The sequence below is a fragment of the Pseudophryne corroboree genome, unplaced genomic scaffold (genome assembly GCF_028390025.1).
Source record: "Pseudophryne corroboree isolate aPseCor3 unplaced genomic scaffold, aPseCor3.hap2 scaffold_1945, whole genome shotgun sequence".
Taxonomy (NCBI): Eukaryota; Metazoa; Chordata; class Amphibia; order Anura; family Myobatrachidae; genus Pseudophryne; species Pseudophryne corroboree.
In genome coordinates, this window is record NW_026968585.1 from 1 (window position 1) to 25,311 (window position 25,311).

Sequence of the window (25,311 nt, forward strand, 5' to 3'; positions counted from 1 at the left end):
AGCAAGTAAAAGGGTGTGGGCCCTGCAGCACTACCTGTAGTTTGCATTGTGCATTGGAAGGCACAAAGTAAGCAGACGGGAGAAGTAAGGATAGTGCGCAAGGCCATAGAATGGAGCGGCTTAAGAAAAGAGAAGTGGAAACAGACAGCAAACTAGGCTGGAGAGAGACCTGAGACAAAGAGATCTGAATTATACCAGAGCCGACCAGGGGAAACACAAATTATGCAGTCAAGTTTCCCACATTTGGGGAAATCGCAGGGGCAGCACATCCAGAGTGCAATGGGTGAGCCTTGCCCTGGGAGAAGCACCTTCATGATTATAGCATCTCACCTGGCAGGTAAGTAGAAGTTGGGCTAGAGCTGGGGAGAGTCGCTGCACGGGCACCCCCCTGTCAAGTGAAGGAGATCCAACTGAGGCAGCACAAGGGAACTCTCGAAAGAAGAACAAGGCTAGAGGAAGATCTGAAACAAAGAAATCTGACTTTTACCAGAGCTGACCAGAGGAAAGCACAAACACAGTCCCCCACTACCACAAATAATGCAGTTGAGTTTCCCACATTTGGGGAAATCACAGGGGTCAGCATACCCAGAATGCAATGAATGAACCTCACCCTGGGAGAACAATCTTCAAGACCATGGTCTCTCCTATGCAAAATAAGTATGATTTGGGATAGGGCTGGGGAGGGCCGCTGCTCAGGCACATCTCTGTCAAGTAAAGGAGATTCAACTGAGGCAGCACAAGGGAACTCTCATCTGGGGACAACAACTGCAGGGAGAACACATATTTTCAGATGAACATGGGAGGGCAGAAGGCTGCCTAATACTGAAGCACCCCCAAACAACAAACCAAATGCAACAACTAGTGCAAGCATTCCTGGGGGAAGGCCTGCAGCAGATGGATTTGCATATGGTGATGCCATCCAAGCAGTGGGTCAAAGTTGGCTTCAACCCTCGTCTGCATATGAAAAGAGAAAAGGGGCGTGCAGGGCATGGCGGCCTTTTGCGGCGCTTGGATGACCCCTAGTTCGCATTACACACCTCCACCCTCCTTCGGTGTGGGGCTCATGTTGGCTATGCCCCAGCCCCTGAAGCATTCAAGCTGATTTCTTGCAGCAGCTGGGCACTGTAACTGCTCCAGAGCTGCTCTGTAAGGCAAGTAAAAGGGTGTGGGCCCTGCAGCACTACCTGTAGTTTGCATTGTGCGTTGGAAGGCACGAAGTAAGCAGACGGGAGAAGTCAGGATAGTGCGCAAGGGCATAGAAGGGAGCGGCTCAAGAAAAGAGAAGTGGAAACAGACAGCAAACTAGGCTGGAGAGAGACCTGAGACAAAGAGATCTGAATTATACGAGAGATGACCAAGGGAAACACAAATTATGCAGTCAAGTTTCCCACATTTGGGGAAATCGCAGGGGCAGCACAACCAGAGTGCAATGGGTGAGCCTTGCCCTGGGAGAAGCACCTTCATGATCATAGTATCTCACCTGGCAGGTAAGTAGGAGTTGGGCTAGAGCTGGGGAGGGTCACTGCTCGGGCACCCCCCTCTCAAGTGAAAGAGATCCAACTGAGGCAGCACAAGGGAACTCTCGAAAGAAGAACAAGGCTAGAGGAAGATCTGATATAAAGAAATCTGATTTTTACCAGAGCTGACCAGAGGAAAGCACAAACACAGTCCCCCACTACCACAAATAATGCAGTCGAGTTTCCCACATTTGGGGAAATCACAGGGGTCAGCATACCCAAAATGCAATGAATGAACCTCACCCTCGGAGAACAATCTTCATGAAAATGGTATCTCCTATGCAAAATAAGTATGATTTGGGATAGGGCTGGGGAGGGCCGCTGCTCAGGCACATCTCTGTCAAGTAAAGGAGATTCAACTGAGGCAGCACAAGGGAACTCCCATCTGGGGACAACAACTGCAGGGAGAACACATATTTTCAGATGAACATGGGAGGGCAGAAGGCTGCCTAATACTGAAGCACCCCCAAACAACAAACCAAATGCAACAACTAGTACAAGCATTCCTGGGGGAAGTTCTGCAGAAGACGGATTTGCATACGGTGATGTCATCCAAGCAGTGGGCCAAAGTTGGCTGGAACCCTCATCTGCATATGAAAAGAGAAAAGGGGTATGCAGGGCATGGCGGCCTTTTGCGGCGCTTGGATGACCCTTAGTTCACATTAAACACCCCCACCCTCCTTCGGTGTGGGGCTCATGTTTGCTATGCCCCAGCCCCTGAAGCATTCAAGCTGATTTCTTGCAGCAGCTGGGCACTGTAACAGCTCCAGAGCTGCTCTGTACGGCAAGTAAAAGGGTGTGGGCCCTGCAGCACTACCTGTAGTTTGCATTGTGCATTGGAAGGCACTTAAGAAAAGAGAAGTGGAAACAGACAGCAAACTAGGCTGGAGAGAGACCTGAGACAAAGAGATCTGAATTATACGAGAGCCGACCAGGGGAAACACAAATTATGCAGTCAAGTTTCCCACATTTGGGGAAATCGCAGGAGCAGCACACCCAGAGTGCAATGGGTGAGCCTTGCCCTGGGAGAAGCACCTACGTGATCATAGTATCTCACCTGGCAGGTAAGTAGGAGTTGGGCTAGAGCTGGGGAGGGTCGCTGCTCGGGTAACCCCCTGTCAAGTGAAGGAGATCCAACTGAGGCAGCACAAGGGAATTCTCGAAAGAAGAACAAGGCTAGAGGAAGATCTGAGACAAAGAAATCTGACTTTTACCAGAGCTGACCAGAGGAAAACACAAACACAGTCCCCCACTACCACAAATAATGCTGTCGAGTTTCCCACATTTGGGGAAATCACAGGGGTCAGCATACCCAGAATGCAATGAATGAACCTCACACTGGGAGAATAATCTTCATGACCATGGTATCTCCTATGCAAAATAAGTATGATTTGGGATAGGGCTGGGGAGGGCCGCTGCTCAGGCACATCTCTTTCAAGTAAAGGAGATTCAACTGAGGCAGCATAAGGGAACTCTCATCTGGGGACAACAACTGCAGGGAGAACACATATTTTCAGATGAACATGGGAGGGCAGAAGGCTGCCTAATACTGAAGCACCCCCAAACAACAAACCAAATGCAACAACTAGTGCAAGCATTCCTGGGGGAAGGCCTGCAGCAGATGGATTTGCATATGGTGATGTCATCCAAAGCAGTGGGTCAAAGTTGGCTTCAACCCTCGTCTGCATATGAAAAGAGAAAAGGGGCGTGCAGGGCATGGCGGCCTTTTGCGGCGCTTGGATGACCCCTAGTTCGCATTAAACACCTCCACCCTCCTTCGGTGTGGGGCTCATGTTGGCTATGCCCCAGCCCCTGAAGCATTCAAGCTGATTTCTTGCAGTAGCTGGGCACTGTAACTGCTCCAGAGCTGCTCTGTACGGCAAGTAAAAGGGTGTGGGCCCTGCAGCACTACCTGTAGTTTGCATTGTGCATTGGAAGGCACAAAGTAAGCAGACGGGAGAAGTAAGGATAGTGCGCAAGGCCATAGAATGGAGCGGCTTAAGAAAAGAGAAGTGGAAACAGACAGCAAACTAGGCTGGAGAGAGACCTGAGACAAAGAGATCTGAATTATACGAGAGCCGACCAGGGGAAACACAAATTATGCAGTCAAGTTTCCCACATTTGGGGAAATCGCAGGGGCAGCACATCCAGAGTGCAATGGGTGAGCCTTGCCCTGGGAGAAGCACCTTCATGATTATAGTATCTCACCTGGCAGGTAAGTAGAAGTTGGGCTAGAGCTGGGGAGAGTCGCTGCACGGGCACCCCCCTGTCAAGTGAAGGAGATCCAACTGAGGCAGCACAAGGGAACTCTCGAAAGAAGAACAAGGCTAGAGGAAGATCTGAAACAAAGAAATCTGACTTTTACCAGAGCTGACCAGAGGAAAGCACGAACACAGTCCCCCACTACCACAAATAATGCAGTTGAGTTTCCCACATTTGGGGAAATCACAGGGGTCAGCATACCCAGAATGCAATGAATGAACCTCACCCTGGGAGAACAATCTTCAAGACCATGGTCTCTCCTATGCAAAATAAGTATGATTTGGGATAGGGCTGGGGAGGGCCGCTGCTCAGGCACATCTCTTTCAAGTAAAGGAGATTCAACTGAGGCAGCACAAGGGAACTCTCATCTGGGGACAACAACTGCAGGGAGAACACATATTTTCAGATGAACATGGGAGGGCAGAAGGCTGCCTAATACTGAAGCACCCCCAAACAACAAACCAAATGCAACAACCAGTGCAAGCATTCCTGGGGGAAGGCCTGCAGCAGATGGATTTGCATATGGTGATGCCATCCAAGCAGTGGGTCAAAGTTGGCTTCAACCCTCGTCTGCATATGAAAAGAGAAAAGGGGCGTGCAGGGCATGGCGGCCTTTTGCGGCGCTTGGATGACCCCTAGTTCGCATTACACACCTCCACCCTCCTTCGGTGTGGGGCTCATGTTGGCTATGCCCCAGCCCCTGAAGCATTCAAGCTGATTTCTTGCAGCAGCTGGGCACTGTAACTGCTCCAGAGCTGCTCTGTAAGGCAAGTAAAAGGGTGTGGGCCCTGCAGCACTACCTGTAGTTTGCATTGTGCGTTGGAAGGCACGAAGTAAGCAGACGGGAGAAGTCAGGATAGTGCACAAGGGCATAGAAGGGAGCGGCTCAAGAAAAGAGAAGTGGAAACAGACAGCAAACTAGGCTGGAGAGAGACCTGAGACAAAGAGATCTGAATTATACGAGAGATGACCAAGGGAAACACAAATTATGCAGTCAAGTTTCCCACATTTGGGGAAATCGCAGGGGCAGCACAACCAGAGTGCAATGGGTGAGCCTTGCCCTGGGAGAAGCACCTTCATGATCATAGTATCTCACCTGGCAGGTAAGTAGGAGTTGGGCTAGAGCTGGGGAGGGTCGCTGCTCGGGCACCCCCCTCTCAAGTGAAAGAGATCCAACTGAGGCAGCACAAGGGAACTCTCGAAAGAAGAACAAGGCTAGAGGAAGATCTGATATAAAGAAATCTGATTTTTACCAGAGCTGACCAGAGGAAAGCACAAACACAGTCCCCCACTACCACAAATAATGCAGTCGAGTTTCCCACATTTGGGGAAATCACAGGGGTCAGCATACCCAGAATGCAATGAATGAACCTCACCCTGGGAGAACAATCTTCATGACCATGGTATCGCCTATGCAAAATAAGTATGATTTGGGATAGGGCTGGGGAGGGCCGCTGCTCAGGCACATCTCTGTCAAGTAAAGGAGATTCAACTGAGGCAGCACAAGGGAACTCTCATCTGGGGACAACAACTGCAGGGAGAACACATATTTTCAGATGAACATGGGAGGGCAGAAGGCTGCCTAATACTGAAGCACCCCCAAACAACAAACCAAATGCAACAACTAGTGCAAGCATTCCTGGGGGAAGGCCTGCAGCAGATGGATTTGCATATGGTGATGTCATCCAAACAGTGGGTCAAAGTTGGCTTCAACCCTCGTCTGCATATGAAAAGAGACAAGGGGCGTGCAGGGCATGGCGGCCTTTTGCGGCGCTTGGATGACCCCTAGTTCGCATTACACACCTCCACCCTCCTTCGGTGTGGGGCTCATGTTGGCTATGCCCCAGCCCCTGAAGCATTCAAGCTGATTTCTTGCAGCAGCTGGGCACTGTAACTGCTCCAGAGACGCTCTGTAAGGCAAGTAAAAGGGTGTGGGCCCTGCAGCACTACCTGTAGTTTGCATTGTGCGTTGGAAGGCACGAAGTAAGCAGACGGTAGAAGTCAGGATAGTGCGCAAGGGCATAGAAGGGAGCGGCTCAAGAAAAGAGAAGTGGAAACAGACAGCAAACTAGGCTGGAGAGAGACCTGAGACAAAGAGATCTGAATTATACGAGAGCCGACCAGGGGAAACACAAATTATGCAGTCAAGTTTCCCACATTTGGGGAAAACGCAGAAGCAGCACACCCAGAGTGCAATGGGTGAGCCTTGCCCTGGGAGAAGCACCTTCATGATCATAGTATCTCACCTGGCAGGTAAGTAGGAGTTGGGCTAGAGCTGGGGAGGGTCGCTGCTCGAGCATCCCCCTGTCAAGTAAAGGAGATTCAACTGAGGCAGCACAAGGGAACTCTCATCTGGGGACAACAACTGCAGGGAGAACACATATTTTCAGATAAAAATCTTGGTCATGCTCTGGTTTCTCTTCAGAACGAACAAATCTTTCGCCTTTTACTAAAGATTTCCGTGGAGAGGAGCAAAACCGAGTTTTATCTCAATTTTTGCATGCCCCATCTTTTTGGGGTTTCTTTTATCGGTTTAAAGATAGAATGAGTGTGCTTTAATGTAAGCTCATTTGCATAGAAATGACAGTAAATGTTTGTTTCTTTTCAAACAGAACTTTCTTGACCATGCTACTTGCTTGAAAGATCTGGGAGCACATGGAATACAGTACAAACCATGCTTATAGCAAGGAGAAGACAGGTGAGAAATCTGCTTTCTTTCAAATTGGGCGCTCACTTTGATCTGAATGAGGACTGCTGGCACGGCACTCAGGCGACAGGTGGAATCTTGGTCATGCTCTGGTTTCTCTTCAGAACGAACAAATCTTTCGCCTTTTACTAAAGATTTCCGTGGAGAGGAGCAAAACTGAGTTTTATCTCAATTTTTGCATGCCCCATATTATTGGGGTTTCTTTTATCGGATTAAAGACAGAACGAGTGTGCTTTCTTGTTAGCTTTAATGTAAGTTTATTTGCAGAACAATGACAATAAATGTCTGTTTCTTTTCAAGCAGAACTTTCTTGACCATACTAATTGCTTGAAAGATCTGGGAGCACATGGAAAAGAGTACAAACCATGCTTATAGCAAGGGGAAGCCTGGTGAGAAATCTGCTTTCTTTCTTTCAAATTGGGTGCTCACTTTGAGCTGAATGAGGACTGCTGGCATGGCACTCAGGCGACAGGTGGAATCTTGGTCATGCTCTGGTTTCTCTTCAGAACGAACAAATCTTTCGCCTTTTACTAAAGATTTCCGTGGAGAGGAGCAAAACTGAGTTTTATCTCAATTTTTGCATGCCCCGTCTTATTGGGGTTTCTTTTATCAGTTTAAAGATAGAACGAGTGTGCTTTAATGTAAGCACATTTGCATAGAAATGACAGTAAATGTTTGTTTCTTTTCAAACAGAACTTTCTTGACTATACTAATTGCTTGAAAGATGTGGGAGCACATGGAAAAGAGTACAAACCATGTTTATAGCAAGGGGAAGCTTGGTGAGAAATCTGCTTTCTTTCTTTCTTTCAAATTGGGTGCTCACTTTGAGCTGAATGAGGACTGCTGGCATGGCACTCAGGCGACAGGTAGAATCTTGGTCATGCTGTGGTTTCTCTTCAGAACGAACAAATCTTTCGCCTTTTACTAAAGATTTCCGTGAAGAGGAGCAAAACTGAGTTTTATCTCAATTTTTGCATGCCCCATCTTATTGGGGTTTTATTTTATCGGTTTAAAGATAGAACGAGTGTGCTTTAATGTAAGCTCATTTGCATAGAAATGACAGTCAATGTTTGTTTCTTTTCAAACAGAACTTTCTTGACCACACTAATTGTTTGAAAGATCTGGGAGCACATGGAAAAGAGTACAAACCATGTTTATAGCAAGGGGAAGCCTGGTGAGAAATCTGCTTTCTTTCATTCAAATTGGGTGCTCACTTTGAGCTGAATGAGAACTGCTGGCATGGCACTCAGGCGACAGGTGGAATCTTGGTCATGCTCTGGTTTCTCTTCAGAACTAACAAATATTTCGCCTTTTATTAAAGATTTCCGTGGAGAGGAGCAAAACTGAGTTTTATCTAAATTTTTGCATGCCCCATATTATTGGGGTTTCTTTTATCAGTTTAAAGACAGAACGAGTGTGCTTTCTTGTTAGCTTTAATGTAAGTTTATTTGCATAACAATGACAGTAAATGTTTGTTTCTTTTCAAACAGAACTTTCTTGACCATGCTACTTGCTTGAAAGATCTGGGAGCACATGGAAAACAGTACAAACCATGCAGTATCACAAGAGCCTTTATTTGATCTTTCATGAAGATAGAGCAGAATTGAGGACACATCAACAATTTCTGCCAAAGGTGGTTCATCTTTCCACATGGTGCCTTTGGCCACTGACACCTTCGTTGAGTCAAAGTCTCTGGCTGTGGTCAGAACTTTGAAAATTTATGTCACCAGAACGGTTCAGATTAGGAAAACAGAGGCTCTGTTTGTCCTGTATGCTCCCAACAGGATTGGGTGTCCTGCTTCCATGCAGACCATTATGCGCTGAATCTGTGGTAAGATTCAGCATGCTCATTCCACGGCAGGATTGCCGTTACTGAATTAGGTGAAGACCCATTCTACTAGAAAGGTGGGTTCATCCTGGGCAGCTGGTCGGGGAGTCTCAGCATTGCAACTTTGCCGAGCAGCTATTTAGTAAACACTTTTGCTAAGTTTTACAAGTTTGATACCTTGGCTGATGATAACCTCAAGTTGGGTCATTCGGTGCTGCAGAGTCGTACGCACTCTCCCACCCGTTCAAGAGCTTTGGTATAACCCCATGGTTCTTAATGTGACCCCAGCATCCTCTAGGTCGTATGAGAAAATAGGATTTTAATACCTACTGGTAAATCCTTTTCTCTTAGTACGTAGAGGATGCTGGGCACCCGTCCCAGTCCATACTGTGTCTGCAGTTATTACTTGTGGTTATACACATGTTGTGTTATGGTTCTGGTCAGCTTTTTGCTGCAATTGTTCATGCCGTTGGCTTGTGTTCTGTTGAATGCCACGTTCTGCGGCATGCTTAAGGTGTGAGCTGGTAAGATGCTCACCTTAGTTTAACAATAAATCCTTTCCTCGAAATGTCCGTCTCCCTGGGCACAGTTCCTATAACTGGAGTCTGGAGGAGGGGCATAGAGGGAGGAGCCAGTTCACACCCTTTGAAAGTCTTAAAGTGCCCATGTCTCTTGCGGATCCCGTCTATACCCCATGGTTCTTAATGTGACCCCAGCATCCTTTACGGACTAAGAGAAAAGGATGCCCTTGTGTACTATCCTGACTTCTCCTCCCGTCTGCTTACTTTGTGCCTTCCAACGCACAATGCGAACTACAGGTGGTGCTGCAGGGCCCACACCCTTTTACTTGCCTTACAGAGCAGCTCTGGAGCTGTTACAGTGCCCAGCTGCTGCAAGAAATCAGCATGAATGCTTCAGGGGATGGGGCATGGCCAACATGAGCCCCACACCAAAGGAGGGTGGGGGTGTTTAATGCAAACTAGGGGTCATCCAAGCACTGCAAAAGGCCGCCATGCCCTGCATGCCCCTTTTCTCTTTTTATATGCAGATGAGGGTTCCAGCCAACTTTGGCCCACTGCTTGGATGACATCACCGTATGCAAATCCGTCTGCTGCAGACCTTCCCCCAGGAATGCTTGTACTAGTTGTTGGATATGGTTTGATATTTGATGGTGCTTCAGTATTAGGCAGCCTTCCGCCCTCCCATGTTCATCTGAAAAGATGTGGTCTCCCTGCAGTTGTTGTCCCCAGACGAGAGTTCCCTTGTGCTTCCTCAGTTGAATCTCCTTAACTTGACGGGGGAGGGGCTGCCCGAGCTGCCACCCTCCCCAGCCCTATCCCAACTCATACTTATTTTACATATTAGATCTCTTGATCATGAAGATTGTTCTCACAGGGTGAGGTTCATCCATTATATTTTAAAATAGGAAGGTACAAATTACATATTTGAATTGCATCTATGTGCTGGATTCAAATGCCCCCCCCCTTCCTTTCTCAATTGTGCCCGTCAGCAGCTATTCTAAGGTTGCTGCCAATGGGTGTGACACATTAATTTCTTCTGTGGGGTACACTGGACTCCACAAGGATTCACATTGGGGTGTAGAGTAGGATCTTGATCTGAGGCACCAACCGGCTCAAAGCTTTTGACTGTTCCCAAGATGCTCAGCGCATCCTCCTCTATAACCCCGCTTCCATGAACAGGGAGCTCAGTTTGTAGTTGGTGCCTTCAGTAGCAGGCCACTTAACAGGGGCCTGCCTCAGGCAGCCTATTCTTAGCTATTAATTTTGACAAGAAAAGAAGAACTTGTTTTATGAGAATCTACAAGGGCTGCAGCAGGCTAGGTCTAATAGACATCTTTACTGCAGCTTCATCACTCCCAGCGGCGCTGTATACTCCCGTGCCCTGGTTGCTGGGTCACTGCAGCGGAGGCTCCGGTTTCTTCCTAAGGTCAGTCACACACACACACCGCCCTTCCGGATCACGAGGCCGCTGATTAAGGGGAGCGTGGCCGTAGGGGGTGGGCCGTGTGCGCACTGGGGTGGACACTGATTACTGGGCAGCCGCTCCACTAGCCACCAGGTACAGTTAAGGAGCACAGGTCTGGGGGTTTTTCTCCTATATTAACCCAATTTTGTACTGCCCGCAGCGCATTGTGATAGGTAATAGGGCCTGATTCAGGTTGGATTGCAATCACAATAAGCGATCCAACTGCAAAAATTGCTAAGAGCATACGCATGTGCCTGCATGCGATCGCCTCTGCCTGTCAATCGGGGCAGGGGGGGAGAGTGGGGTCAGCAACACTCCATTTCCAAGTCAGGGATGGAGCAGTGCGGGGGCAAGGCTTCAAAATGGGGTCTGCAATGGAGGAGACACAGGGGGCGTGGTCACAGCGGCTGTATGACATCACATTCAGCCGCTGTGATCACAAAAATGGTGGCGGCTTCCTGCGCGCACATACAGTCTGCACCAGCAGGAGGCTACACCATTGTTTATGATCACGCTGAACTGCAGTGCGACTGCAATTACAGCATGGTCAAGAAGGGAGGTGTCATACTGGGTGGCCATGCCCTGTCACTGTGCAGGAGCCAGCACCGCTTACACACTAGTCCCCGGGTGCAGCACCCAACCCCCGGGACACCCGGAGCAACAAAATGTAGATTCAGGCCACCAGGCCACGCCCCTACCTATGAAATCATGCCTCCTTTTTACCATTGCGCTGCTTATTTGCACGCACTGCATTACAATCTCCCTCGACACCTCTCTGGGTGTCACCAGTGATAGTGACACCTCTGCCATGCTTGTAGCAGCTAGTCCAAAGATCTATGCCTCAAGCCCTGAGTGTTTGCCCTTGTGACTTGTTGATCATCATAGCGAAGCAGATGCTTACAGAAAACTGCAGGGGCTTAGATTGAAAATAAAAAAAATTGATGGGTATAAGGTAGAGAGGAGCGGGTTCGGTTCTCCGAGAACCGAATTCCCCACGAACTCCACGTGGTTTACACTGGTCTGAGGCAGGCTCGGTTGTTCCCGCCTGACTCGGAAAACCTGAACAAGGGAAAATGTCATCATCCCGCTGTCGGATTTCGCGAGATTCGGATATTATATATAGAGCAGCGCGTTGCCGCCATTTTTACTCGTGCATTGAAGAGAGAGCGGAGAGGACGTGGCTATGTTCTCTCAGTGGAAATCTCAATATCAGTGCTCAGTATCAGTGGTTACTTATTGCTGCTCAGTAATACTAGTAGTGTGTCTCTCCTGCTCAGTGTCAGTTCTCAGTAGTATCCTCATCAGTGCTCAGTATCACTGCTCATTGTCTTGTGCTGCATTGTGGTGCTCAGCATACTACAGTACATTACTAATAGTCCAGTGCTGCATCTTGCTGCTCAGTGTCAGTTCTAGTATCCTCATCAGTGCTCACTATCACTGCTCATTGCATTGTGGTGTTCTGTATACTACAGTAATATAGTAACATATAGTAACATAGTTTTTGAGGTTGAATAGAGGCAAATTGCCCATCGTGTTCAACCTGTTTTAAGTTGTGATGATTCTACATACTTGCTGAATAATGTTTTATGACTAGTTAGCTACTATAACTCATGTTACCCCCGGATTAACCATGTTGATATTTTAAGTATTATAACCTTGGATAGCTTTTTCATTCAGAAATGTATCCATTCCTTTTTTAAATCCAATTACAGAGTCCGCCATTACCACCTTCCCTGGCAGGGAATTCCACATCCTGATTGCCCTAACAGTGAAGAAACCTTTCCTCCATTGCGTTCTGAACTTTCCTCCAGTCGCAGCGAGTGACCACGTGTTCTTTTAATAAATAATTCCTCTGATAACTCTTTGTTATGTATCTTTACATATTTGAAGATATTAATAATATCTCCTCTTAGGCACCTCTTTTCTAGTGTATACATATTCAGCCTAGTAAGTCTTTCCTTATAGTCCAGTACTTTTAGGCCTTTAATCAATTTAGTCTTCAGGATCTCTCGGACTTCCATGAGCAGCAGAGTAGTGCAATGGAAGGATGCTGGGCGCATAACCCAGAGGTCGATTAATCGAAACTATCCTCTGCTATGTGCATTTTTTTTTATAATTAAAGTAATCAAAAACTGGGATTGATATTTTGGCTCTTTTATTTTTACTTAAAGTACAATAACTTTTATCATTTTAATTTGTTTTAATAGTATATTGACAGCATTGTTTTCTTTAAAAAATCCACTTAATTTTCTTTACCCTATTACTGAAATGGTAATTGACAAAAACAAACTACATTGTCACCAGAAGAGCAATGCAAAATGTACAAGTGATATATTAAAATCATCTTCCATCTTGAATTTCAATGATGCATTGGGACAACAATTTTGTGAGAAACATCTTCACCCATAAAGAAAGATTTTCTTAATTCCTTATCTGTGTGCTGATTAGATATTACCTTGTTTTCACATTAAACAGACTTCCACATGAGAAAGCAGCAAGGATGCAGTAACGTTTATGTTTCCTGGTGTCAACCTGTATTATTTCAGTAGACATTGAAATGAGGATGCATCTTGCTGCCTTTCCAATGTAGCAAGTTTAATTCAGTAATAGGTGAAAAAACATTCCTACAAAGGTGTTAATCAGAGACTTGGCTTTGTGGACACTTTTCAGAGAGCAAATTTGTTAGCATAAAAATAAAGTCAGAAAATGAAGAGCTGTTTAATCACTCAATTGGACTTTTCTGCCAGCATAATTTTTTTTTCTCTGCAACCCACTGCTAAATTGTGCTTCCTAGCTGTTTTTTATAAAATCACTTAATCAAATCTAACTCTGATTACATCAGAGAAGGCCAGGTACCCTACACCATAAGAGGGGGTTTGAAATTTTGACTTGTCTACTTAAAGATCACCAAAATCTGATCACAAGGTCAATTACATCCCTGGGTGGGATTGAACCACCAACCTTTTGGTTAATAGCCAAACATGCTAACCGATTGCACCACAGAGACACCTCGTAAAAGTCCATTCTGACAAAGGCTAATAAGCATTCATCTAGAACGTTTCCTAGAAAAACTTTAAAAAGTCAATAATCTGGAGAGTTTTTGTAAGAAACACATTGCTACTTTCCCATGATGAGTGAGTGCTTCAGGATCTCTTGCACTTACATGAGCAGCAGAGTACTGCAACGGAAGCATGCTGGGCCCATAACCCAGAGGTAGGCAGATTGAAACTATCCTCTGCTATATGCATTGTTTTTTGTTAATTAAAGTAATCCAAAACTGGGATTGATATTTTGGCTCTTTTATTTTTACTTAAAGTACAATAACTTTTACCATTTTAATTTGTTTTAATAGTATATTGACAGTATTGTTTTCTTTCAAAAATCCACTTAATTTTCTTTACCCTATTATTAAAATGGTAATTGACAAAAACAAACTACATTGTCACCAGAAGAGCAGTACAAAATGTACAAGTGATATATTAAAATCATCTTTCCAGCTTGAATTTCAATGATGCTTTGGTGCAACAATTTTGTGAGAAACATCTTCACCCATAAAGAAAGATTTTCTTAATTCCTTACCTGTGTGCTGATTAGATATCACCTTGTTTTCACATTAAACAGACTTCCCCATGAGGAAGCAGCAAGGATGCAGTGACGTTTATGTTTCCTGGTGTCAACCTGTATTATTTCAGTAGACATTGAAATGAGGATGCATCTTGCTGCCTTTCCAATGAAGCAAGTTTAATTCAGTAATAGGTGAAAAACCATCCCTACAAAGGTGTTAATCAGAGACTTGGCTTTGTGGACACTTTTCAGAGAGCAAATTTGTTAGCATAAACATAAAATCAGAAAATGAAGAGCTGTTTCGTCACTAAATTGGACTTTTCTGCCAGCATAATTTTTTTTCTCTGCAACCCACTGCTAAATTGTGCTTCCTAGCTGTTTTTTTATAAAATCACTTAATCAAATCTAACTCTGATTACATCAGAGAAGGCCAGGTACCCTACACCATAAGAGGGGGTTTGAAATTTTGACTTGTCTATTTAAAGATCACCAAAATCTGATTACAAGGTTATTTACATCCCTGGGTGGGATTGAACCACCAACCTTTTGGTTAATAGCCAAACATGCTAACCGATTGCGCCACATAGACACCTTGCAAAAGTAGATACTGACAAAGGCTAATAAGCATTTATCTAGAACGTTTCCTAGAAAAACTTTAAAAAGTCAATAATCTGGAGAATTTTTGTAAGAAACACATTGGTACTTTCCCATGATGAGTGAGTGCTTCAGGATCTCTTTCACTTACATGGGCTATTAACCAAAAGGTTGGTGGTTCAATCCCACCCAGGGATGTAATTGACCTTGTGATCAGATTTTGGTGATCTTTAAGTAGACAAGTCAAAATGTCAAACCCCCTCTTATGGTGTAGGGTACCTGGCCTTCTCTGACGTAATCAGAGTTAGATTTAATTAAGTTATTTTATAAAAAACAGCTAGGAAGCACAATTTTGCAGTGGGTTGCAGAGAAAAAAATAACATTTTAAACCTACCGGTAAATTTTTTTTCTCGTAGTCCGTAGAGGATGATGGGGACTCCGTAAGGACCATGGGGGATAGACGGGCTCCGCAGCAGACATGGGCACTTTAAGAAAGACTTTAGATCTGGGTGTGCACTGGCTCCTCCCTCTATGCCCCTCCTCCATACCTCAGTTAGAGAAACTGTGCCCAGAGGAGACGGACAGTACGAGGAAAAGATTTTTGTTAATCCAAGGTCAAGATTCATACCAGCCACACCAATCACACCGTATAACTTGTGATATACTACCCAGTTAACAGTATGAAAACAACATAGCATCAGTCCAAGACCGATGAAAACTAACATATAACCCTTATGTAAGCAATAACTATATACAAGTCTTGCAGAAGTAGTCCGCACTTGGGACGGGCACCCAGCATCCTCTACGGACTACGAGAAAAAGATTTACCGGTAGGTTTAAAATCTTATTTTCTCTTACGTCCTAAAAGATGCTGGGGACTCCGTAAGGACCATGGGGATTATACCAAAGCTCCCAAACGGGCTCCTGCGGATGACTCTGCAGCACCGATTGAGCAAACAGGAGGTCCTCCTCAGCCAGGGTATCAAACTTATAGAACTTTGCAAAGGTGTTTGAACCCGACCAAGTAGCAGCTCGGCACAGCTGTAGTGCCGAGACCCCCGGGCAGCTGCCCAAGAAGAGCCCACCTTCCTAGTGGAATGGGCCTTGACTGAATTAGGCAACGGCAATCCCGCCATAGAATGCGCCTGCTGAATCGTGTTAGAGATCCAGAGAGCAATAGTCTGATTTGAAGCAGGGGTGCCAATCTTGTTGGCTGCATACAGGACAAACAGTGCTTCTGTTTTTCTGACTCTAGCCGTTCTGGCCACGTAAATTTTCAAAGCCCTGACCACATCAAGGGACTCGGAATCCTCCAAGTCACGCGTAGCCACAGGCACCACAATAGGTTGGTTCATATGAAAGGATGAGTCCACTTTTAGCAGGAATTGAGGACGGGTCTGCAATTCCGCTCTATCCATATGGAAAACCAGATAGGGGATTTTATGTGATAAAGCTGCTAATTCCGACACTCGCCTAGCGGAAGCCAAGGCTAATAACATGACCACCTTCCAAGTGAGATATTTAAACTCCACCATTTTAAGTGGTTCAAACCATAACCTTAACACCACGTTAAGGTCCCAAGGGACCACCGGAGGTACAAAAGGAGGCTGAATATGCAGTACTCCCTTCACAAAAGTTTGTACTTACTTCAGGAAGAGAGGCCAATTCCTTTTGAAAGAAAATGGATAAGGCCAAAATCTGAACCTTAATAGAGCCTAATTTTAGGCCCAAATTCACTCCAGTTTGTAGGAAGTGAAGGAAGTGGCCCAGGTGGAATTCTTACGTATGAGCATTCCTGGCCTCACACAAAGAAACATATTTTCGCCATATACAGTGATAATGTTTAGATGTCACGTCCTTCCTAGCCTTTATTAGCGTAGGAATGACCTCATCTGGAATACCCTTTTCCGCTAGGATCCGGCGTTCAACCGCCATGCCGTCAAACGCAGCCGCGGTAAGTCTTGGAACAGACAGGGCCCCTGTTGCAACAGGTCCTGTCTTAGAGGAAGTGGCCACGGATCTTCTGTGAGCATTTCCTGCAGATCTGGATACCAGGTCCTTCGCAGCCAATCTGGAACAATGAGAATTGTTCTTACTCCTCTTTTTCTTACTATTATCAACACCTTGGGTATGAGAGGTAGAGGAGGAAATACATAGACCGACCGGAACACCCACGGTGTCACTAGGGCGTCTACAGCTACTGCCCGAGGGTCTCTTGACCTGTTGCAATACCTCTGTAGCTTTTTGTTGAGGCGGGACGCCATCATGTCTATCTGGAACAGTCCCCACCGACTTGCAATCTGTGCGAAGACTTCCTGATGGAGTCCCCACTCTCCTGGATGTAGGTCGTGTCTGCTGAGGAAGTCTGCATCCCAGTTGTCCACTCCCGGAATGAACACTGCTGACAGTGCGCTTTGATAAAGCTAAATATTTATCTTATTTAAAACCCTTTGTGAGGTCTAAGAACACTGTACGCTATTTGCGTATGGAGTACTGTAAGGGTACGCTCGTTGCGTAACAATCGCTTAGCCGTGGTCGAGACGCTCAAGCGTCACGTTCGCTCACGGCCAAGAGATCACAGGCAGGCACGCTATTGGCTGCTGACTAACGTAATGGTTCGCTATAGCATAACGGACGCTGTATCGGGAGCGGGCTGCTCGAGCGATACAGACGCTCACGAGAATACGCTGTTGGTATCGGGCACACTTATAGGTGAGCGACTACCGTAATGCTACGCTATCAGCGTAGCGGACGCTCGAGACCACGAGGAGATCACGAGCGGCGCCGACGCTCACAATGTTAAACCTTTATGTCTAAACCACAAACAATGTAATTTGCTGTAAAACCTTAGTGTAGAGATAGGGTGTAAATGCAACACTGTATAACCTTATTAACTCAAAAGCTGTTCGAGCGTCACCGACGCTCTGAGAATACTTAACACTATAAGAAATACACAAATACCGTGCTTAGGGTCCAACGCCTAATATATATATTATGAATGTTATACTTGCAAAAGAATTAATACAATACAAGTCATACACTACAATATAACATAGACTAACTAACCAGGTAACTACACAGTAAATACAATACAAGTACGTTTAAGAGAAAATGAGAGAAAGAGAAGAGAGAGAGAGAAAGATATGGCCCATAATAACAAGAAAAGACAATATGATTACGGAGAAAACTTACGCACAAAGGAAACGATCGCATGCGCCTCTGGACATCCAGCTCCCGATTTTCAGCAATGATAACCGATGAAGAGTGAGTGCTGGATGTGATCGGCCTGTCTATTTATGCCCCACACACAATACAATTCAATGGTCCCTACAATCTCATTGTTCATTGGACACAGGAATTCGTCTTCGCATTATAACAAAAGGTCATAGGTTGATTCATACAGGTGGGCTGTGACTATTTCCAACAGCTCAGGTGGGAGGGAAACTGGGTTTCCCGCCGCATGGATAAGTAAGTGCAAATACAGTAAATGTTCATAAACTTCTTATGTCCATAACTATTCGCACGAGCGATTGATCCGCTTCAAACCAACACCGGAATATTGCTAATTAAATACTCTTCCGATGGATACTAAACACCACTGTATTACTCCTGTCTGACCCTTCGTATCAAACAATGAGGGATCTCTCTGTCCAGGAACATACTACATTAACTAAACTTTCAGAATCTATCAAAGGGACCATAATCTACAAAATGCATTATATGGTGAAAATATGTAACGAAAGAGTCGCCCGCTAGACGCACACAATCTCTACCGTAAATGTGCATACCGTGCGCCTGCGGGTGCCCGCAACAGCGAGTATGCGCACGCACGGTAGAGCGCACGCATGCGCAGCAGGGACACATATGAGGTGCAAATATGGCAGTGTGCATCGTGATATTTTTCTGACTTTGACAGTCCACCCTTTGGCAGTCAACAATAACTGCCACTTCCTAAAACATTTCAAAAAGAGAAAAATATATGTCAGGGGTTAATACATTTACATGGTTGGGTAGGGGAGGAGAGGAGAAGGTAGGAAAAGGGTATGACCTAGTGAGATAGCAGAAGCATGTGTGTATGAATCCATGTTTGGGGGGTCATGTATCATCGTGCCGTACGTGTTTTAAATCAAGCTTTGAGGTATTGCGAAGTATACATTTGAATTCCTTCTTATCCCGTGGTACGGGTCTGTGGATGGGCTGTCAAACTTTACCGAGCTTTTTTCGGATTTTGGTTGTAACAAAAATGGGGAGCACATTTTAGTTGATGATACATGAATGGGGGAATATGTGATTGCTGATATCTGTGCCTGTATTCCCTATACTATGTGTGTAATTACCTGAAGGTTGTAGAGATGAAGAAAATACATAGTTACGGTAAATGCAGTGGTATTCTATGTCAGGTTAATGAACATTCGTCGATTGAGGTCTTGTTTGGTGTCTGTTGAATGCAGTCTTCTTTGTGCTTTTGCCCATAAGGTGCGAGCAAAAAGCTTTGTCAATGTCCATAGATTTACAAAAGTGTTGGGCTAGAGTAATTTTAAAATTTCTAGGGAAACTGGGGATCTATGGCATAGTTCATCAAAAATCTGTGTATAAGGTTGTCAAAACTTCTTCTTTAATCCATCTGTTGTCTGTATATCGGCTCATCAAATTCCTCGTCCAAGTGGGTCTTTTTACCTCAGAGGAAAACGGAAAAACAGGTGAAAGAAACGGACCGTAGAAATCGCATTACAATTTCCTCACTCCTTAAACTCATCACCCTGGTACTTCGTTTGCACTTCGTTAAAGCCTGACCGCATCTAAATATCAAGCCAATCGTTATGATAACACCTAAGATACATAGGAGAAACTTCCCTACATCCATTATAACTCCTTGAGCCCATTCTCCTAAACCGGAGAACCAATTTCGCGGGTTCAACCATGACACCCAACTAGTCAGCTCATTACTCACAGCAGCAAGGGTGAGATTGTGTCTCCTGCGAAATTCCCACTTCAATTGGAGAATATCGTCCATCTTTTGGTCTATGACCTCGACCGGGTCCTCGGTACTATTCGTTATATATGTGCAGCATTTCACGCCGTACTGCGTTGCCAGTGTGACACAATATCCACCTGTTACTGCTGTGAGATAATTGAGAATCATTCTATGCTGAACTAGTTCTGTTTTATAAGCTTGAAGTTCTCTTCCAGTATACCTAAACGTGTCATCATACATTTCTGTGATATTGTCTAACAAATTTGCGAGCGCAGATATGTATTTATAATTCAACACTCCTCTGGCGGTGCGAGTGAGGTCTAACGCAAGTAGAAACTGAATCCCGGTGGATTCATGGATCATGTCAGAGGCCGGGTGCTCTGTTCTTTCTATCAGGTGCCGTTTAACTACGTGCTCGTAATGGGTGTGAGTATAAGGAGTTTGGGCAACACGGTGTATGTCTTTCATTTTGGCATGTGATACAGTCATTACCTCAGGCAATACTTTTCCAATATAACACAATCCTTCAGAGTTTGGGGCAAGCCACTTATACGCCTTCCTCCCGCATATGAAATATGCATCATCGGGGAGAACATATGGGACGGAGTAGGACATAACCATATTACACATTTTCCATGTGAAATCTCCTAACCCTAATTCTCCCATCTGTCTAGTACACGTATCAGCTTGTACGATATGTGCACAGTATCCTGGTGATACCTCTCCAACTCTCGTAATCCTACTTCCTAGGGTATACCTATACCGGAAAGATTTTCCTCTACTGGCTATGTGGCGTATAAGCTCTGTATCTGTCGGCATTCTATCTGCTCTATATGAAAAGGTCATGGTTTGGTTACTCCATGACACTTCCCAATTTCCCGGCTTTCGGGGATTGGAAATGTTAAAACATATGAGGGATCTATCCACATGATATTGGTGGAGCTTCAAACTAGGAGGACTGGAGATATTAAACCTCCTGTCCACCGGTCTCCCACCACTTAGCTCAAGTACCTCCCCTATCGTTAAAGGAAATGGTACTAGTCCTGATTTGCTATGACCTTGAGGTACTTGAGAGCATACCCAACAATCTGTTTGATTTAACACGCTACCCACTAAGGAGTGATAGTCACTCAAGGGATGCCGGTCCATGTGGATATTAAAACTGGATTGGCATTTCTTAATGCACCCATCCTCGACTACGTTGTCACAGAGCCTACAGATACAGTTTTCTTCAGCTAACAATCCTTCACAATTCCTTCTATTGTCAATGCTATCGGATCGTTTTCTGATACTCGCCTTTGCTTGTTGATTATGTTGTTCTCGGAAAACTACGCCTCCATCTCTGTCATCAGAACCCATTCCAGAACCTCTCTCGACCTCCATGGTACTCTCGCCGGAACAGACTGCTCTGGTCAACATCATGGTCAACAGGAAAATCCGGATCACAGTCTCTTGGGGCAAGTCCATCTTATAGGAGGAAACGAAGAAGAATGAGAAGGGGGGGAAAATAATTTGAGGGAGAGGGGATGGGAAGTTGGAGAAAAACAATAAAAGGGAACAGGGAATCGACAACTGCTTTTGATCTTGTGATTTTCAATGCTCAGGTGCCGCCTCAGTCCTCCTGGAACAGACACTCCAGTGATACAACGTCCTCTACCGTCTGTTCCTTATCACGGGACCTCTCTGGATCAGCAACCTTCTTACAGTGGGACGAATGAACCCAAGTCTCTCTCTCGGCAACTTTCAATGCTGTAGTGCTAGTCAATAAGACTTGGTATGGTCCTTCCCATCTGTCAATAAGGCAACCTGAGCGTAGAAAATTTTGTATCATTACATACTCCCCAGGTTCAATGTCATGACAATTACTTTCTGGTAAATCAGGAATCACCAACTTCAAATTATTATTTTGATTCCTTAGCTGTTTACTCATATTAACCAGGTACTTTACAGTCACTTCATTGTTACACTTCAAATCATCCTGAGGGTTAATCATAACATGCGGTTGTCGACCAAACAAGATTTCAAAAGGGGACAGATTAAGAGGGGACCTGGGAGTGGTTCTGATGCTGTACAGTACAATGGGTAAAGCTTCTGGCCATGTCAATCCTGTTTCTGCCATAACTTTGCTCAAATTATTTTTAATAGTGCTATTCACTCTTTCCACCTTCGCACTCGCCTGTGGACGGTATGGAGTGTGCAGCTTGCTATCAATTCCCATCAACTTACACATTCTTTGAAAGACATCACCTGTAAAATGGGTACCCCTATCACTTTTGATAATTCTAGGGATACCATATCTACATACAAATTCCTGCACAATTTTCTTAGCAGTAAACATAGCGGTATTTGTGGCAGCCGGGAATGCTTCAACCCAATTTGAGAACACATCTATACAAACAAGTACATATTTCAAATTTCGACAAGGGGGTAATTGAATGAAGTCAATCTGTATTGCCTGGAAAGGACCGCCTGCAGGTGGGATATGAGATGGTTCTGTTGGTATTGCCTTTCCGATATTCTTTCTCAAACAGGTAAGGCATGACATTGCTCTCTTACTTGCATGAGATGAAAATCCTGGGGCGCACCAATATGCTCTTACCAACTTGCACATTCCTTCCTTGCCCAGATGAGTCAGCCCGTGAGCTGCCTCAGCTAAACATGGAAGATATGCTCTGGGGGCCACCGGTTTACCTTGTCCATCCGTCCAGAGTCCTGAGGACTCCTGGCCATATCCCTTCGCCTTCCAGACTGCCTTTTCCTGTGTGGAACACAAATTTTGCATTTCACACAACTTCTGTGTGTTGATGGTATTAAATACCATCAGTTGTGTGGTGTCTGTCTGTCTGGGGGTACCAGCTGCTAACTTAGCTGCTTCGTCTGCTCGGCTGTTACCAAGTGATACTGGGTCCTAGCTATATGTGTGTGCTTTACACTTGATAACAGCCACTCTGTCGGGTTCCTGTATCACTGTTAGAAGCCTTTTGATGTGAGCTGCATGCGCTACCGGTGTACCAGCTGCCGTCATGAAATTTCTGAGGCGCCATAGGGCTCCGAAATCATGGACTACCCCGAATGCGTATCTAGAGTCGGTGTAGATATTGGCTGATTTGCCCTTAGCCAATTCACATGCTCTGGTTAGGGCGACCAGTTCAGCAACCTGGGCTGAGTGAGGTGGGCCTAGCGGTTCCGCTTCTATGGTGCCTTGGTCATCTACGACTGCGTATCCAGTACACAAGTCTCCCGAGTCTGACTGTCTGTGACAACTACCGTCCGTGTAGAAAGTTAGATCTACATTTTCCAGCGGGTTGTCACTGATGTCAGGCCTTGCGGTAAAATTTTGGGTCAAATATTCCATACAATCATGTGTGTCCTCCTGTGTGTTAAATTCTCCTTCCCCACCACTCTCATCCTCCACCCTTTGTGCCTGTCCAGGCACACCTGGGAGATATGTTGCAGGATTTAATGCACTGCATCTCCTTATGGTGATGTTTACGGGGGCCATTAGTGCCAATTCCCATCTTGTAAACCGCGCTGATGAGACGTGCCTGGTTTGGGCAGAATTTAGCAAGGCTGACACTGCATGTGGTGTATGAATTGTGAGGTTGTGACCTAGCACTACATCTTCGCTTTTCGTTACTAGCAATGCTATCGCAGCGACGCTTCGCAAGCATGTGGGGAGGGATCGCGCTACCGTGTCTAGCTGAGCGCTGTAGTATGCTACTGGCCTGCTGGCATCACCGTGCTTTTGGGTTAAGACGCCTGCCGCGCAACCAGCACTTTCTGTTCCGTACAGCTCAAAGGGTTTCCCATAGTCTGGCATACCTAATGCTGGTGCCTGCGTTAGGCACTGTTTAAGTCTCTCAAATGCCATCTCGGACTCGTCTGTATGCGAAATCCGATCAGGTTTGTTTGAGGAGACCATCTCCTGCAGAGGTAACGCTAGAATGGAAAACCCTGGGATCCAGTTACGGCAATACCCACACATTCCTAAAAATGTTCTGATCTGTTGCTGGGTTTTTGGCAGAGTCATGTCTCTAATTGCTTGAATTCTATCAGTGGTCAGGTGTCTCAGTCCTTGTGTTAGACAGTGTCCCAAATATTTTACCTTAGTTTGGCATAATTGCAACTTGTCTTTGGAAACCTTGTGTCCTGTGTCTGAAAGATGAAACAGGAGCTGTTTCGTATCCTTCAGGGATGCTTCCAATGAATCAGAACACAGTAGTAGATCATCCACGTACTGTATTAATACTGATCCACTCTCTGGTTGGAAAGACTGTAAAAACAATCATGCAAAGCCTGGGAAAATATACTTGGACTGTCTATGAAACCTTGTGGTAATCGAGTCCATGTGTATTGGACTCCTCTGTATGTGAATGCAAACAAATATTGGCTGTCAGGGTGCAGAGGTACCGAAAAGAAAGCGGAGCAGAGGTCAATAACAGTGAAAAATTTCGCAGTGGGAGGGATTTGCATAAGGATGACAGCTGGATTTGGCACTACGGGGAACTGACTCTCAACTATTTTGTTGATCCCCCTTAGATCCTGCACTAGCCGGTAACCCCTCCCCCCACTCTTTTTCACAGGGAAGATGGGACTATTGGCAGTGCTGGACGTTCTTACCAGAATACCCTGTTGTAGCAAGCGCTCTATTACGCGACAGGTGGAATCTTGGTCATGCTCTGGTTTCTCTTCAGAATGAACAAATCTTTCGCCTTTTATTAAAGATTATCCGTGGAGAGGAGCAAAACTGAGTTTTATCTCAATTTTTGCATGCCCCATATTATTGGGGTTTCTTTTATCAGTTTAAAGACAGAACGAGTGAGCTTTCTTGTTGGCTTTAATGTAAGTTTATTTGTATAACAATGACAGTAAATGTCTGTTTCTTTTCAAGCAGAACTTTCTTGACCATACTAATTGCTTGAAAGATCTGGGAGCACATGGAAAAGAGTACAAACCATGCTTATAGCAAGGGGAAGCCTGGTGAGAAATCTGCTTTCTTTCTTTCATATTGGGTGCTCACTTTGAGCTGAATGAGGACTGCTGGCATGGCACTCAGGCGACAGGTGGAATCTTGGTCATGCTCTGGTTTCTCTTCAGAACGAACAAATCTTTCGCCTTTTACTAAAGATTTCCGTGGAGAGGAGCAAAACTGAGTTTTATCTAAATTTTTGCATGCCCCATATTATTGGGGTTTCTTTTATCTGTTTAAAGACAGAACGAGTGTGCTTTCTTGTTAGCTTTAATGTAAGTTGCCATAGATGCAGTGAAACACGCGTGTAGGGCACGGCGTGTCCTCGTGTATTTGACTCATGTGAAATGTTATAAAACAAAAATATATGATTATGATGTTAGCTGTTAGTCTCCACTAATAGGGAATAGAAGCTGAGCTATAAGAAAGGAATACACTAGATATGATGTCACTTAGCAATTACAATGTCTAAAGTGCATACAGATAGCTACTAATAACTCTTGATAAGAAAGTATATCAGTGTGGGTATATTTATATGATGGGATATTGGGACTAGTGAATATATATCACTCCTGCTGTCCAGATTGGCAATAACCAGACAATTATGATAAGAGTAGAGATGTCACATGGGCTGCTATAGATATTAATTTAATGCTGTATGTGTCATTTGTTACAAATGGATACATTTTCTATGAGTCAGCCTAGCAGCTGCATGTTCTAACAGAACACTATCCTCACACAGAATCTGCTAACCTTGAGATAACTAAATGACAGTGTGTAACAGTCTCTTTACTATAAGACTGTTACAAAGTAATATATATATTTGAAGTCAGTCTAGCAGCTGTGTGTTCCAGCAGTTTATAAGACAAAGAAAATCTCCTATTGTGGAATCTAGACACATGGGACTGC

At 45.0% G+C, this 25,311-nt stretch overlaps 18 non-coding genes and 1 pseudogene across 18 annotated transcripts; 7 read left to right on the forward strand and 12 right to left on the reverse strand.

Annotated features, from left to right (window-relative positions):
* Positions 1-193: 193 nt before the first annotated feature.
* Positions 194-345, reverse strand: LOC135004607 (U1 spliceosomal RNA; annotated as a pseudogene).
* Positions 346-497: 152 nt separating this feature from the next.
* On the reverse strand, positions 498-661 carry LOC135004612 (U1 spliceosomal RNA). Its single transcript, XR_010205345.1, has one exon. It is a non-coding gene; the product is annotated as a U1 spliceosomal RNA (small nuclear RNA).
* Positions 662-1,332: 671 nt separating this feature from the next.
* Positions 1,333-1,495, reverse strand: LOC135004603 (U1 spliceosomal RNA). Its single transcript, XR_010205337.1, has one exon. It is a non-coding gene; the product is annotated as a U1 spliceosomal RNA (small nuclear RNA).
* Positions 1,496-1,647: 152 nt separating this feature from the next.
* On the reverse strand, positions 1,648-1,811 carry LOC135004617 (U1 spliceosomal RNA). Its single transcript, XR_010205350.1, has one exon. It is a non-coding gene; the product is annotated as a U1 spliceosomal RNA (small nuclear RNA).
* A 615-nt stretch (positions 1,812-2,426) lies between these two features.
* On the reverse strand, positions 2,427-2,589 carry LOC135004602 (U1 spliceosomal RNA). Its single transcript, XR_010205336.1, has one exon. It is a non-coding gene; the product is annotated as a U1 spliceosomal RNA (small nuclear RNA).
* Positions 2,590-2,741: 152 nt separating this feature from the next.
* LOC135004618 (U1 spliceosomal RNA) lies at positions 2,742-2,905 on the reverse strand. The gene has a single exon (XR_010205351.1). It is a non-coding gene; the product is annotated as a U1 spliceosomal RNA (small nuclear RNA).
* Positions 2,906-3,577: 672 nt separating this feature from the next.
* Positions 3,578-3,740, reverse strand: LOC135004605 (U1 spliceosomal RNA). The gene has a single exon (XR_010205339.1). It is a non-coding gene; the product is annotated as a U1 spliceosomal RNA (small nuclear RNA).
* A 152-nt stretch (positions 3,741-3,892) lies between these two features.
* LOC135004601 (U1 spliceosomal RNA) lies at positions 3,893-4,056 on the reverse strand. Its single transcript, XR_010205335.1, has one exon. It is a non-coding gene; the product is annotated as a U1 spliceosomal RNA (small nuclear RNA).
* Positions 4,057-4,727: 671 nt separating this feature from the next.
* On the reverse strand, positions 4,728-4,890 carry LOC135004604 (U1 spliceosomal RNA). The gene has a single exon (XR_010205338.1). It is a non-coding gene; the product is annotated as a U1 spliceosomal RNA (small nuclear RNA).
* Positions 4,891-5,042: 152 nt separating this feature from the next.
* Positions 5,043-5,206, reverse strand: LOC135004616 (U1 spliceosomal RNA). Its single transcript, XR_010205349.1, has one exon. It is a non-coding gene; the product is annotated as a U1 spliceosomal RNA (small nuclear RNA).
* A 671-nt stretch (positions 5,207-5,877) lies between these two features.
* On the reverse strand, positions 5,878-6,040 carry LOC135004606 (U1 spliceosomal RNA). Its single transcript, XR_010205340.1, has one exon. It is a non-coding gene; the product is annotated as a U1 spliceosomal RNA (small nuclear RNA).
* A 144-nt stretch (positions 6,041-6,184) lies between these two features.
* Positions 6,185-6,300, forward strand: LOC135004610 (U5 spliceosomal RNA). The gene has a single exon (XR_010205343.1). It is a non-coding gene; the product is annotated as a U5 spliceosomal RNA (small nuclear RNA).
* A 270-nt stretch (positions 6,301-6,570) lies between these two features.
* Positions 6,571-6,686, forward strand: LOC135004608 (U5 spliceosomal RNA). The gene has a single exon (XR_010205341.1). It is a non-coding gene; the product is annotated as a U5 spliceosomal RNA (small nuclear RNA).
* Positions 6,687-6,972: 286 nt separating this feature from the next.
* Positions 6,973-7,088, forward strand: LOC135004611 (U5 spliceosomal RNA). The gene has a single exon (XR_010205344.1). It is a non-coding gene; the product is annotated as a U5 spliceosomal RNA (small nuclear RNA).
* Positions 7,089-7,366: 278 nt separating this feature from the next.
* LOC135004613 (U5 spliceosomal RNA) lies at positions 7,367-7,482 on the forward strand. The gene has a single exon (XR_010205346.1). It is a non-coding gene; the product is annotated as a U5 spliceosomal RNA (small nuclear RNA).
* Positions 7,483-7,757: 275 nt separating this feature from the next.
* Positions 7,758-7,873, forward strand: LOC135004614 (U5 spliceosomal RNA). The gene has a single exon (XR_010205347.1). It is a non-coding gene; the product is annotated as a U5 spliceosomal RNA (small nuclear RNA).
* A 5,360-nt stretch (positions 7,874-13,233) lies between these two features.
* TRNAN-AUU (transfer RNA asparagine (anticodon AUU)) lies at positions 13,234-13,307 on the reverse strand. The gene has a single exon. It is a non-coding gene; the product is annotated as a tRNA-Asn (tRNA).
* A 10,800-nt stretch (positions 13,308-24,107) lies between these two features.
* LOC135004615 (U5 spliceosomal RNA) lies at positions 24,108-24,224 on the forward strand. The gene has a single exon (XR_010205348.1). It is a non-coding gene; the product is annotated as a U5 spliceosomal RNA (small nuclear RNA).
* Positions 24,225-24,510: 286 nt separating this feature from the next.
* On the forward strand, positions 24,511-24,626 carry LOC135004609 (U5 spliceosomal RNA). Its single transcript, XR_010205342.1, has one exon. It is a non-coding gene; the product is annotated as a U5 spliceosomal RNA (small nuclear RNA).
* Positions 24,627-25,311: the final 685 nt, after the last annotated feature.